Raw genomic sequence first — 13245 nt, 5'->3', positions numbered from 1 at the left:
CAGTGCAAACAGACACGGAACTAGAACAGCACAGGGCAAGGATGAAAAATAATCAGAAAAACAGAATACTAAAAGCAGAATAGAACAGAGGGCAGACCAGGAGAGATTCCTATCAATTTTTCTGGTAAAGATTCAACAATTCCTTGTAAAATGAAATTTTAATGAATGTCAGAGCCATAGAAGATTGATGCAGTCATCACCATCCATTTACCGCTTTCATTAACTGTTCAAAATTCTGATTCCAACATGTACGTTCGTGTTTTCCAGTTAATCTTTGGGTTTTCTTGATAAAATCCAAATCAGGAGCCTTCCCAAGCATTGATAAAGAAAACTGACAGTTTTAAAGGTGTATTTCCCAAAGTGAATGAGCAAGGCAAGCTGCCTTCTACAAAATACTACCTTAGCAAGGCTTTTCTTTTTTTCTTTTTTTTTAAAATTTTCTTTTATTTTTTCAGGGTTCCAAGATTAATTGTTTATGCACCACACCCATTGCTCCATGCAATATATGCCCTCCTTAATACCCAGCACCAGGCTCACCCACCCCCCACCCCCTTTCCCTCCAAAACCCTCGGTTTGTTTCTCAGAGTTCACAGTCTTTCACGGTCTCCCCCACCAATTCCCGCAACTCACTTCTCCTCTCCATCTCCCATTGTCCTCCATATTATTCCTTATACTCCACAAGTAAATGAAACCATATGATAATTGACTCTCTCTGCTTGACTTATTTCACTCAGCATAATCTCCTCCAGTCCCATCCATGTTGATACAAAAGTTGGGTATTCATCCTTTCTGGTGTAGGCATAATATTCCATTCTATATATAGACCATATCTTCTTTATCCATTCATCTGTTGAGGAGCATCTTGGCTCTTTCCACAGTTTGGCAATTGTGGGCATTGCTGCTATGAACTTTGGGGTACATATGACCCTTCTTTTCACTATATATGTATCTTTGGGGTAAATACCCAGTAGGGCAATGGCAGGGTCATAGAATAGTTCTATTTTTAATTTCTTAAGGAATCTCCACACTGTTTTTCAACATGACTCCACCAACTTGCATTCCTACCAATAGTGTAAGAGGGTCTCCCTTTCTCCACATCTTCTCCAACACTTGTTGTTTCTTGTCTTGTTAATCTTGGCCATTCTATCTGATGTAAGGTGATATTTCAAGGTGGTTTTGATTTAAATCTCCCTGATGACTAATGATGATGAATATTTTTCATGTGTCTGTTAGCCATTTGTATGTCTTCTTTGAAGAAGTGTCTGTTCATGTCTTCTGCCCATATTTTGATGTGATTATCTGTTTTTTGAGTGTTGATTTTGAGGAATTCTTTATAGATCTTGGATATCAGTTCTTTGTCTATAGTATCATTTGCGAATATCTTCTCCCATTCCGTGGGTTGTCTGTTTGTTTTGTTGACTGTTTCCTTTGCTGTGCAGAAGATTTTATCTTGATGAAGTCCCAAAAGTTCATGTTCACTTTTGTTTCCTTTGCCTTTGGAAACACGTCTTGAAAGAAGTTGCTGTGGCCGATGTCGAAGAGGTTACTGCCTGTGTTCTCTGCTGGGTTTTTGATAGACTCCTTCCTCACATTGAAGTCTTTTATTAGCAAGGTTTTTCTTATCTGCTTTTATCACTTAATATACTCAGAGTGAAGACCTTGTACTAACTCTCTTTCCTCCAACCTCCAGTTCACAGGCATCCCCCAACAGTGACTCAGACTCTCCACTATCACCAGCAGAGCTTGAAAGAAGCATTCAACCCCTGAAGTCAACCCATCAGTCCCCAGTAGCACACAAAATAGGACCTTATGACACAGAGCTGCCCATGTGAAAGGAACTCAGTTGCAAAGACATGTCCATGACTCAGAAATCTGCCCTTGAGTTTTTTTAAATTTCTTTTCAGCGTACAGTATTCATTGTTTTTGCACCACACCCCATGCTCCATGTAATACGTGCCCTCCCTAATACCCACCACCTGGTTCCCCCAACCTCCCACCCCCAACCCCTTCAAGACCCTCAAGTTGTTTTTCAGAGTCCATAGTCTCTCATGGTTCACCTCCCCTTCCAATTTCCTTCAACTTTCCTCTCCTCTCCATCTCCTTACGTACTCCATGTTATTTGTTATGCTCCACAAATAAGTGAAACTATATGATAATTGACTCTCTCTGCTTGACTTATTTCACTGAGCATAATCTCTTTTAGTCCCGTCTATGTTGATACAAAAATTGGGTATTCATCCTTTCTGATAGAGGCATAATACTCGATAGTGTATATGGACCACATCTTCCTTATCCATTCATTGAAGGGCATCTTGGTTCTTTTCACAGTTTGGCGACCGTGGCCATTGCTGCTATAAACATTGGGGTACAGATGGCCCTTCTTTTCACTACATCTGTATCTTTGGGGTAAATACCCAGTAGTGCAATTGCAGGGTTATAGGGAAGCTCTATTTTTAATTTCTTGAGGAATCTCCACACTGTTCTCCAAAGAGGCTGCACCAACTTGCATTCCCACCAACAGTGTAAGAGGGTTCCCTTTTCTCCACATCCTCCCCCACACATGTTGTTTCCTGTCTTGCTAATTTTGGCCATTCTAACTGGTGTAAAGTGGTATCTCAATGTGGTTTTAATTTGAATCTCCCTGTTGGCTAGTGATGGTGAACATTTTTTCATGTGTCTGATAGCCATTTGTATGTCTTCATTGGAGAAGTGTCTGTTTCTTAACTTCTGCCCATTTTTTGATATGATTATCTGTTTTGTGTGTGTTGAGTTTGGGGAGTTCTTTATAGATCCTGGATATCAACCTTTTGTCTGTACTGTCATTTGCAAATATCTTCTTCCATTCCGTGGGTTGCCTCTTTGTTTTATTGACAGTTTCCTTTGCTCTGCAGAAGCTTTTGATCTTGATGAAGTCCCAAAAGTTCATTTTTGCTTTTGTTTCCTTTGTTTTTGGAGACATATCTTGAACAGAGTAGAGAGCCCAGATATGGACCTTCAACTCTATGGTCAAATAATCTTCGACAAAACAGGAAAAAAATACAGTGGAAAAAAGACAGTGTCTTCAATAAATGGTGCTGGGAAAACTGGACAGCTATATGTAGAAGAATGAAACTTGACCATTCTCTTACACCATACACAAAGATAAACTAGAAAAGAATAAAAGGCCTCAACGTAAGAGGAATCCATCAGAATCCTAGAGGAGAACATAGGCAATAACCTCTTTTATATCAGCCACAGCAAATTCTTTCAAGATATGCCCTTGAGATTTTGATTAAAGCTCGTTTTTGAAACCACTTTCTATTTCATCTGTCTTGAACCCTTAACCATTACAGAGTGAGCCTTTTATCTAAAACAAAAGTCTCTTAGAGCAGATAATCATTTTTAAACATCACTATACATGCAAACTTTAAAGATACATAAGTACATTTGTTCACCAACCTGTTGACATTAGGCCAGGTTTCTTCTTGTTTTCACACCAGTAACACCTAGTTCACCATGTGAAGCTCCGTTTTCCTAAAATAGTATTGAGAACTTAAAAGATGGAGGTGAAGAAATCTTCAAATCCCTTTTTATTATTATTTTGCTCCCACATCTGTTGCAGCTCGCCCACAGATATCTTTTTGACAGCAGCTGAGGACCAAGAGACATCAGAATCCTAAAATTTTGCCCAGGCCCTGTTTTCTTTTATTTCTGCCAGTTCAATACCATCTACTTTCTCCAAATCCAGTTTAAAACTCACTTCCTCAAGTGTTTCCATAGATCTGTCCCTTATCATTTCCTCCTTGCTCCCTTTTGCTCTGAATTTCACTGGCCTGTTGTTTTCTCTATGTTCTTATTGTATGCATGTATGTTTTCTTTTCTACACATCAAGTTCTGCAGGATAGCAAGGAACATATACATCAGGGAAGCAATTTTCAAGCAGCTGGTCATGATACCCATTGTGAGGGATGATACCAATTTCATGGAGCCAACCAAACTGTTTTAAATGAAATTAAATAAAATAGAAAAAATCAGAGTACAAAACTGGTAGTAAGTATATGAGTTATTTCATGGAAATTTTTATTTTTTATTTTTTAATTTTTTTGTATTGAGATTTAATTGACATAGAACATTATATTAGTTTCAAATGTATGACATGATTCAATGTGTATATCGCAAAGTTATCACTACAGTAAGTTTAGTTAATATCCATCACCATATGTAGTTACACATTTTTGTTTCTTGTGATGAGAACTTTTAAGATCTATTCTCTTAGAGACCTTTAAATATGCAATACAGTATTATTAACTACAGTCTTTTATAAAATTTTTATATGTGTATGCATGGTTGTATGGACTTGGTCATAACATACAAAGTAATTTCTTCCTGCAAATTACAGTAAGAAAAGTTTAAAAGCCATTCATGTAAGCCAGTGATGCTCCAATAATTATTAGCTAGGAAATGCCTGTTGGTAGCCTTAAAGAAAAATCATTGCTCATATAGAAATTTAGTCCCTTCATCAGCACTATTTATAAAATATTAATATATCCAAAAATATTTGTCAATACTTATTTGTGTTAATCACTGCGGATACAATAGAGAAAGATAGTTTCTTTCTTAAAAGCGTCTACAGAGTAGTGGAGAAAACAGGTAAGGCAGAAATTTTAGTTCAGTATAATAGGACATAAAACCAGAAACCATGAGAGCCAAAGAAAGTGTTTCTAACTGCTTTCCAGGAACTGGTTTTTAACTGCCCTAAATCTTTAGAAAAACCTGACCTGTAAAAGGGTCAAATGTACCCCCTCAAAACTCCAGAGCTATTAAGCCAACATTCTATGTGATTAACATCATGTCAGGTCACAGAATGGAAACTTGTTTGGACTAATTAAACTTTCAATAGGTCCTTTAATTCTATTTTTTTCTCTTTTTTTGGAAAAAAAATTGTATTTAAAGTGTATACTTGATGTTTTCATATATTTATACATTGTAAAATATTTATCACAATTAAGTTAATTAACATATGTAGCACCTCACATAGTTACCATTTTTTTTCTTCCTTTTTTGTGTGTGGTAAAAACATATAACATCTGCCCTCTTAGTAAATTTCAAATATACAATATGGTATTGATAACCATAGTCCTATTGCTATATATTAAGTCTTAGAATTTATTCATCTTACATAACTAAAACTTTGCATCCTTTGACCAAGTTCTCCCTATTTTTTCCCTTCCTCTAGCCCCTGAAAACTACCATTCTACTCTTGGCTTCTATGAGTTTGACTATTTAAGATCTCATAGATCTCATTAACTCATAAATATTTAATATCTATTAGTTTGACTATTTAAGATTCCACATATAAGAGAGATTGCACAGTATTTGTCTGGTTTATTTCACTTAGCATAAGGTCCTCCAGGTTCATCCAAGTTGTCACAATGGCAGGATTTCATCATATTTAATGATGAATAATATTCCATTATATAATCTTTATCCATTCAACCATTGACAGACAAGCTGTTTCCATGTCTTGACTATTGTGGATAATGCTGCAATGAACATGGGAGTGCAGATATCTCAAGGTCTTTATTTCATTTCCTTTGGCTATATACCCAGAAGTGGTATTGCTGGATCATATGGTGGGTCTATTTTCAATTTTTTTAAGAACCTCTGTACTTTTTTCCATAATGGGTGAACCAATTTACATTCCCACCAATGATGTACCATCATCTCCTTTCTGTCATAGCCTTACCAATACTTGTAATTTCTTGGGTTTTGGATAAAAGTCATTCTAATAATATGAATTGGCATCTCATTGTGGTTTTAATTTACATCCCTGATGATAAGTGATGTTGAGCACGTTTTTTTGTACTTGTTGGTCATTTGTACATATTCCTTAGAAAAATGTCTATTCGGGTCCTTTTCCATCAGTTTGATTTGTGTTTGTTGTGTTTTTGCTTCACTACTGAGCTAGGAGTTCCTTATTTTATTTAATTTGGATATTAACCTCTTATCAGATACATGGTTTGCAAAAATTTTCTTTCATTCTGTAGGTTGCCTCTTCACCTTCACTCTCTTGATTGTTGATTATTTTCTTTGTTATGCAGAAACATTAGTTTAATGCAATCCCCTTTGTTTATATATATATATATATATATATATATATATATATATTTTTTTTTTTTTTTTTTAATTTTTGAAAGAGAGAAAGCATGGAGGTGATTGCAGGAAGGAGGGACAGATGGAGAGAAGGAAGCCAACTCTCCATTGAGCAGGAAGCCTGATGTGGAGCTCGATTCCAGAACCCTGAGATCATGATTTGAGCTGAAGGCAGATATTTAATGGACTAAACCATCCAGGTGCTCCTCATTTGTTTATTTTTAATTTATTATTTTTGTATTTGTTGTCATATCCAAAAGACCATTGCCCAAACCAAAGCCAAGAAGCTTATTTTCTCCAGGGACAGATAAATGAGAAATGATAAATATAATAAACAAGGAAATTATACCACATATTGAAGATAACAGTGAAAAGGAAAAGGAAAGCTAAATGAGAGTGATAAGGAGGGCAGGGAACAGAGCATGTGTAACTAAATAGCATGGCCAGAGTAATCCTCATTGAAATACATTCAATAAAAGACTTGAAAAAAGAGAGAAAATTTTTTCATTTTTAGGAAAAATGCAATTATCTCAAAAAAGAAAAAAATGGTATAAAATAAATAATTTATTTTTTAAATTATTTATTTATTTATTTGACAGAGAGAGATCACAAGTAGGCAGAGAGGCAGGCAGAGAGAGAGAGGAGGAAACAGGCTCCCTGCTGAGCAGAGAGCCCAATGCGGGACTCGATCCCAGGACCCTGAGATCATGACCTGAGCCGAAGGCAGCGGCTAAACCCACTGAGCCACCCAGGCACCCCAGATAAATAATTTAGAAAAAGTATAAATTTCCCTTTTGAGAGTAGGGTTCATTGACATTTGATTCTGCCCTAAGGGAAATATATTTAAAAAGAGAGAAAATTAATATAACACTGATACTGACTACTCAAGATCATTTTCATTGAAAAAAACTCTATGGATTTCTTTTTTTCTTTAAATGTTTGAGGAGATGGATAAAGGATCAATTTTCAGAGTCTTAGTGAGACCCCTGGATTACACAAAATATAGAAAGGGTTTTTTATAGTTGTGTCATTGAAATCTGAACTTTTCTGTTTTTTTTTATATAAATTAAAATGTTATTGATCCTGATGGCTCAACCCAAGCCCTGGTGTCTTAGAAGATAGGTTTACAAAAAAATTTTAACTTGTTGAATTGTTGTATAGATGCTGCTATGTTCTTGTGGAAATGCTGTTTTTACTAAATTTTCAGGATGTTCCAGGATTAGTAAATTTTTGAGAGCATGAACCCTAATTTTTAATGCTACATATTACATACTCTATACTTCCTTAACATAATAGGCCCTGAAAAGATATGTGTTGATGGATATTTACAAATATAGAGAGAGACAAATGTGCACATGCTGTTTACTTTGTTTCATTTAGGAAGTTGTAGATACAGTCAGGTAGATTTAGGTCAAGTTCATCATTGTCATAGTTTTTATACTGAACCAAAATCGCCCTGTAAATTCTATCTGTTGACCTAATTCTGCCTTTTATTATGAATAAAAGCAATCAATGCAACTATTTTATCTTCTATTTACAGTTGTCTATGTTCTAAAAGAAGGTTTTGCATATGTTCTGACATTTAAATCCCATACCTCATAATTATTCCCATTTACAATGGGGAAGTGGAGCATTGAAAAGGAAGTAACTTTGCCAGGACCTGAGCACCAGTGAGTAAGAGGCAAATGCTGTTGCCTGTGCTCCTCTCTCTGTGGTGGGCCTGCACTTGCTGTTTAAAGCCCAACCAGTGGTTCAAACTGGGACCCTCTTGCCCCCAAGTTTCTCTAACTTCTTCCCTTCACAGCCCACCTGCCCTCCATTTCTCACACATAGTGGTCCCCTAATCTCTCACCATTGTGTTCGTTCTCTCCTCAGTATCTGACGCTCTGTCCATGTCGGCTGACTCCCATGCCCACTGTAGGGATTCTGGAGTTTGTACACAGAACATATTGAAAATAAGTCAAGGAGTGAACATAACTTTAACAAGTTAGGCCTCCAATCTTCAAGTGCTTAACCTTCAGAATTCTTTTTACTGGGTAGTGACATTAAATTTTCTGGAGGTTTCCCATCCGCACCATCTGCTTTTCATCTCCAGCTTTCTCCTTGATAACAGAATCATCTGACAAACCCAAGCAACCACCTAGATCATCTCCCATGCATCTACCAGTGCCACTCAAACTCTTCAGGGCCTCAGACTCTAAGTAAACCTACAGGAAATTATATAAATATACATATATATTTTTTAATGCAAAAATAACGTTAGAATTCAGTCTTTGAAATCCCTTTTCTTCTTTTATCTTACTACCTAATGCAACAGGAACAGCATTGTTTGTGCTTCCTCTGGCAACTGAAGAACCACTTTCCCACTTCCTGAGTGGAATTTGGGAATACGGCTACAAGCACTATGTGTGGTTCCTGCAGGACGCCGTGTGCCAGTTAGTCATTACCTGCTTGAAAGCACATTAGCACGATGGGGACAAGGCATTCTTTCTGCCTTTTTCATCTTTATTCAATGTGTCAAGTGTACCAAATCCAAGGAGTAATTTCAAATGAAGCTAATATAAAGGGGACTGGGGAACATGCAATGAACAAAAATCCTTTTCAAATAAATTATAACTTCCTCTTAAATAATTGTTATTATCTTGGATCGGGTACACTTAATCCCTTTAACTCAGTCTTAAAATTAAAATAAAGTATTTTTGTTCATATGAAGTCCTGGACAGAATGTTTGCAATAGACACACATTCAAATTATTACCTCATATGTCTGAAAATTAATATAATGTTATGTCAATATAAAAAAAAAGTTAAAGACAGGACACTGCAATGATTTAAATACCACAATGTCTCATTTTATCTTATAAGTCTTTCCATTTGAGTAGGTCTTTATAGATTGAAATATAAAGTACTTTTAGGTATACCTTATAGACTCTGAGAGCTGGAAAGGCATCTTAAAGATTACTTAAATCAATCTCATAATCTTTGATTCTAAAAACAATACTATATAGTTTATTTTATTTTATTTTATTTTATTTTATTTTATTTTCAGTATTCCAAAATTCATTGTTTGTGCACCATACCCAGTGCTCCATGCAATACATGCCCTTCACAATAACCACCATCAGGCTCACCCCACCCCCACCCCCACCTCCAAAACCCCCAGTTTGTCTCTCAGAGTATGATTTTCAGGCTATAGTTGAGAGTGAGAGCATGGAGATGTTCACACACTTTGCAGACAGAGCTGCAAAGCGGGAGAATTAGAACTAACACCAGATTTCTGAATCCCAGTCCAGTGCTTCTTCTAAACTGCTGTACTCCGATAATTAGTGCTAGCTAAAAAATAGGTGTTATTTACCTAGAATTTTCTTTAAAAAAACAAAAACAAAAACAAAAAAGCCAAAACCAAAAAACAGAATTTTCTAAAAAACTTTATCCCTCTAAATGTTTATTATGGTGAATATCATTATTCTTTCTTAAAACATTGCACTTTCAAATCCCCACAGAAAAAGTTTGTGTTTTCCTTCAAACAAAGAACTCAGTCTATAATAGCAAATGATTACCTGAAAAGAAAGTATGATAAGTGTTGAGACTGAGAACTAAAATTTTTATTTTAGTGTTAAACACATTTAGATTAAATACTCTTGTTAAGGTGAAGGGAGTCAAAAGCCATGCATTTCTCATTATAAAGTAAATATCCCATGGATATAATGTACTATATGCTGACAATAGAAAATGATACTGTGCTGCATACTGAAGGTTGCTCAGGGAGTACATTTTAAAAGTCCTCATCACAAGAAAAGAGATGTGTAACCATGTATGGTGACAAATGTTGACTAGACTTACTGTGGTGAGCATTTTGCAATATATACAGATATGGAATGATCGATTACATCATATACATGAAACTAGTATAGTGTTGCAGGCCAATTTTACCTCAATAAACATTTTAAAACTAATAATAACAGAATTACTAAAAAAAGATGTTTTAAGATTTTATTTATTTATTTTAGAGAGAGCACACATGTACGTGCACATATGTACTTGTGGGGAGGGGCAGAGAGAGAAGAAGAGAATCTCAGACTCTGCATTTGAGTGTACAGCCAGATTCGGGGCTCCATCTCATGGCCCTGAGATCATATCCTGAGTGAAATCAAGAGTTGGACGCTTAGCCAACTGAGCCACCCAGGCACCTCTTAAAAAAAAAAAAAAAAAAAAAAAAGACTCTTGTTTGGAATTATGACATATAACAAATGACATTTCAAGTCTATACTGTGTTGAGACCCTACCATGTGTTTCACTGAAGTCTATCCTGCAAGAAAGCAGTCTGATCAGGAGAAGGGGAACTTGTGCAGTCGAAGCAGCTGACTGAGATGGAATGCTTTGGTGTTGAAGGGCTGAGACATCCAGGTGTGAGGTCCTAATTCTATGCTGTAATGCGTGAGCTTCACCTCTCTGTGCCTCAGGATCCTCATCTGTGAATTGGTGATAATACCCAGTTCACACAGTGTGAGAGGCTGTGGCTCCCCAGAGACTCCCATGTTTCTCAGGGAGATGCTCCTGACATTTGGTTTTCATGGAGAAACCTCCAGGCCAGGGGATGAAGCACTTACCAGCTAGCTGACCATACTTTTTTTTGTCTGTTGTTTGGTCCTCAGACCCTACCCCTCCCCTTTCAGATTCTGCTCTGTGATGTGGGGCTTGGGTTTGCCAACTACATCTCTCAGACTCCCCTGACAGCTGGTTTTATTGGAGGGCAGGGTTGGGAAGAAGAAACTCACTTCCTGTGTTCCAGTTCCCATTAACTTCATTTCAACAACAAAAGCCAGACACTAGCCTCTTTTCAAATCCTCGGCATCCAGCGGGCCTCGTTGGAAGTCTAAGTACCTTCTAAGCAGTGCTGTCCAACCTTCTAGTTTCTGTTAACTCTTGTGTCAGCCTAGGTACAGGGTTGTAACTGCTTTTTTGTCATTGTGAGCCCTAAGTTAACTCAATCCTAGGAATGGTAGCTTCTTCTTAGTGTTTATTGTTGTTGTTGTTGTTGCTTTCCTCTTTCAGCCTTTCAACATCTGTGTAATCCATTCTCTGTCTGGTATCCCCTGTATTTGCAATACCTAAGATGTTTTATGTTTTCTGACTGGACTCTGAGATGCACAGTGGCCTTTATGCAACCAGACCAAAGGGGTCATTATTCAAGGGTGTACCCACTTCCATGGGCAGACATTCTTGTTATGCCAGTCAGAGATCTCTGATTTCATTCCTCGTTGTGTCTTTGGGACCACATTAAGTCTCATTGTGACCCAATATAGGAGATCAACACATAAAAGATAATTACAATGTGGCAAATGTAACAATGAATGTGTTCCCAGGGCCAAAAATATGGAAAAAAAAAAAAAAAGGAGGTCTATGAGGCTTAATGTGGAGGAATCACATGTATCAGAGTCACCTGAGGATCTTGATAAAATTACAGACTCTTATGGCCTAATATAGCTCTATCACATAAAGATCTAGGGGATTGGTAATGAGCATCTATATTTTATCAAGCTCCAAGAAGAGTTTATTATGAACATAAAATCTTAAGAACCGTTAGACTAGATAAGATTGTAGTATAAGATAATGGAAGTCAGGGTGCCTGGGTGGCTCAGTGGGTTAAAGCCTTTGCCTCTGCTCAGTTCATGATCCCAGGGTCCTGGGATCGAACCCCGCATCGGGCTCTCTGCTCAGCAGGGAGCCTGCTTCCTTCCTCTCTCTCTGCCTGCCTCTCTGCCTACTTGTGATCTCTCTCTGTCAAATATATAAATAAAATCTTAAAAAAAAACACAAGGGAAGCCTTTTATGCAACATGACAGAGTTTGAGATTTATAATATGAGTGATGGAAAAATCACAATTTTATGTATCAGTCTGGCAGGGGTGAGATGGGGAGCAGAAAACCAGTAAAGTAATTTTCACATTGGGTCAGGGAAGAAATGATGAGGACACCAACAAAGACATATTCAAAGAAGATATATTCAAAATAATGAGGGAAGTAAAATCAGCTCAGCTTGATGTGGAGATGAAGGAGAAATATGGGTCAGAGATTCTGCCAGGATTTATCTTGAAAGAATGATGAAGAGCTGTTTTTAGTTTAGGTTGTATAGACTATGAGATGCCTGTGGGATTTCCAGCTGTAGGTGACCAGCAGATAGCTGAGTTTCAAATTGGAACATCATGAAGATCCAGGTGCACTCCAGAATTTGGTCACTGGACCATGATATGGACTTATTTGTGTCCTCCCAAAATTTCGCCCAGTATGACTGTATTTGAAAATAGAATCTATAAGGAATTAATGTTATATGAGGTCAGAAGTGTAGGTCCCTGATATAAATGGATTAGTGTCCTTAAAAGAAGAGATACCAAAAAGTTTGCTCTCTCTCTTTCCAGTGGAAGGATACCAAGAAGTTGGCCATCCACAAGCCAGGGAAAGAGCTTTAACCAGGAGATAAATTGACCAGCACTTTGATCTTGGACTTCCCAGCCTCCAGAACTGTGAGGAAATAAATTTCTGTTTGTTAAGCTGTCTAGTATCTTATTATGGCAGTCAGAGCTGACTAACACAGCCCACTTCTCACTCCAGCTATATATTCCCGGGACATCTCAACTATATGCTATATCTCACCTATTCTTATGTAGCTAAGGCTAAGGGTACCTAAAGGCATAGGTAGCATACAGAAGAGCTATTCCAAGGAGAATAGATGGAAAGAGAAGAGAAGTGGGCCAGTGACCAAATCCCAGAGAACACCAAAAATGAGAGATGCATAGAATGAGAGAGTAGAATAATGAAGCCATAGGAATAGTAAGTGGATGTGCTTGGCAGTGATCAAAACCAAGGCCAGTAAGGGTTAGGCTAGAAAGACTGCACTACCCTTGGCAATTGGGTAGACCATTTCACTAGGTCTAGTTGTAGAAATTGTGCTCTTCAGAACTCTTAGGTGTGGTAACTCACCTCCAAATTCTGTAGAACTGAACCTATATACCCCAATATGGTGATCGCAAAGCAGTTGACCATGACCTTACAGGAAACAGTTTCAGCTGGGAGGCAGGAGTTGTAGTCAGGGAGCTATGAGTTGAAAAGTAAAT

Source organism: Mustela lutreola, chromosome 1 (genome assembly GCF_030435805.1).
Source record: "Mustela lutreola isolate mMusLut2 chromosome 1, mMusLut2.pri, whole genome shotgun sequence".
NCBI classification, from domain to species: Eukaryota; Metazoa; Chordata; class Mammalia; order Carnivora; family Mustelidae; genus Mustela; species Mustela lutreola.
The sequence above is the reverse complement of the archived record's forward strand: the minus strand, read 5'-3'. Positions refer to the sequence as shown.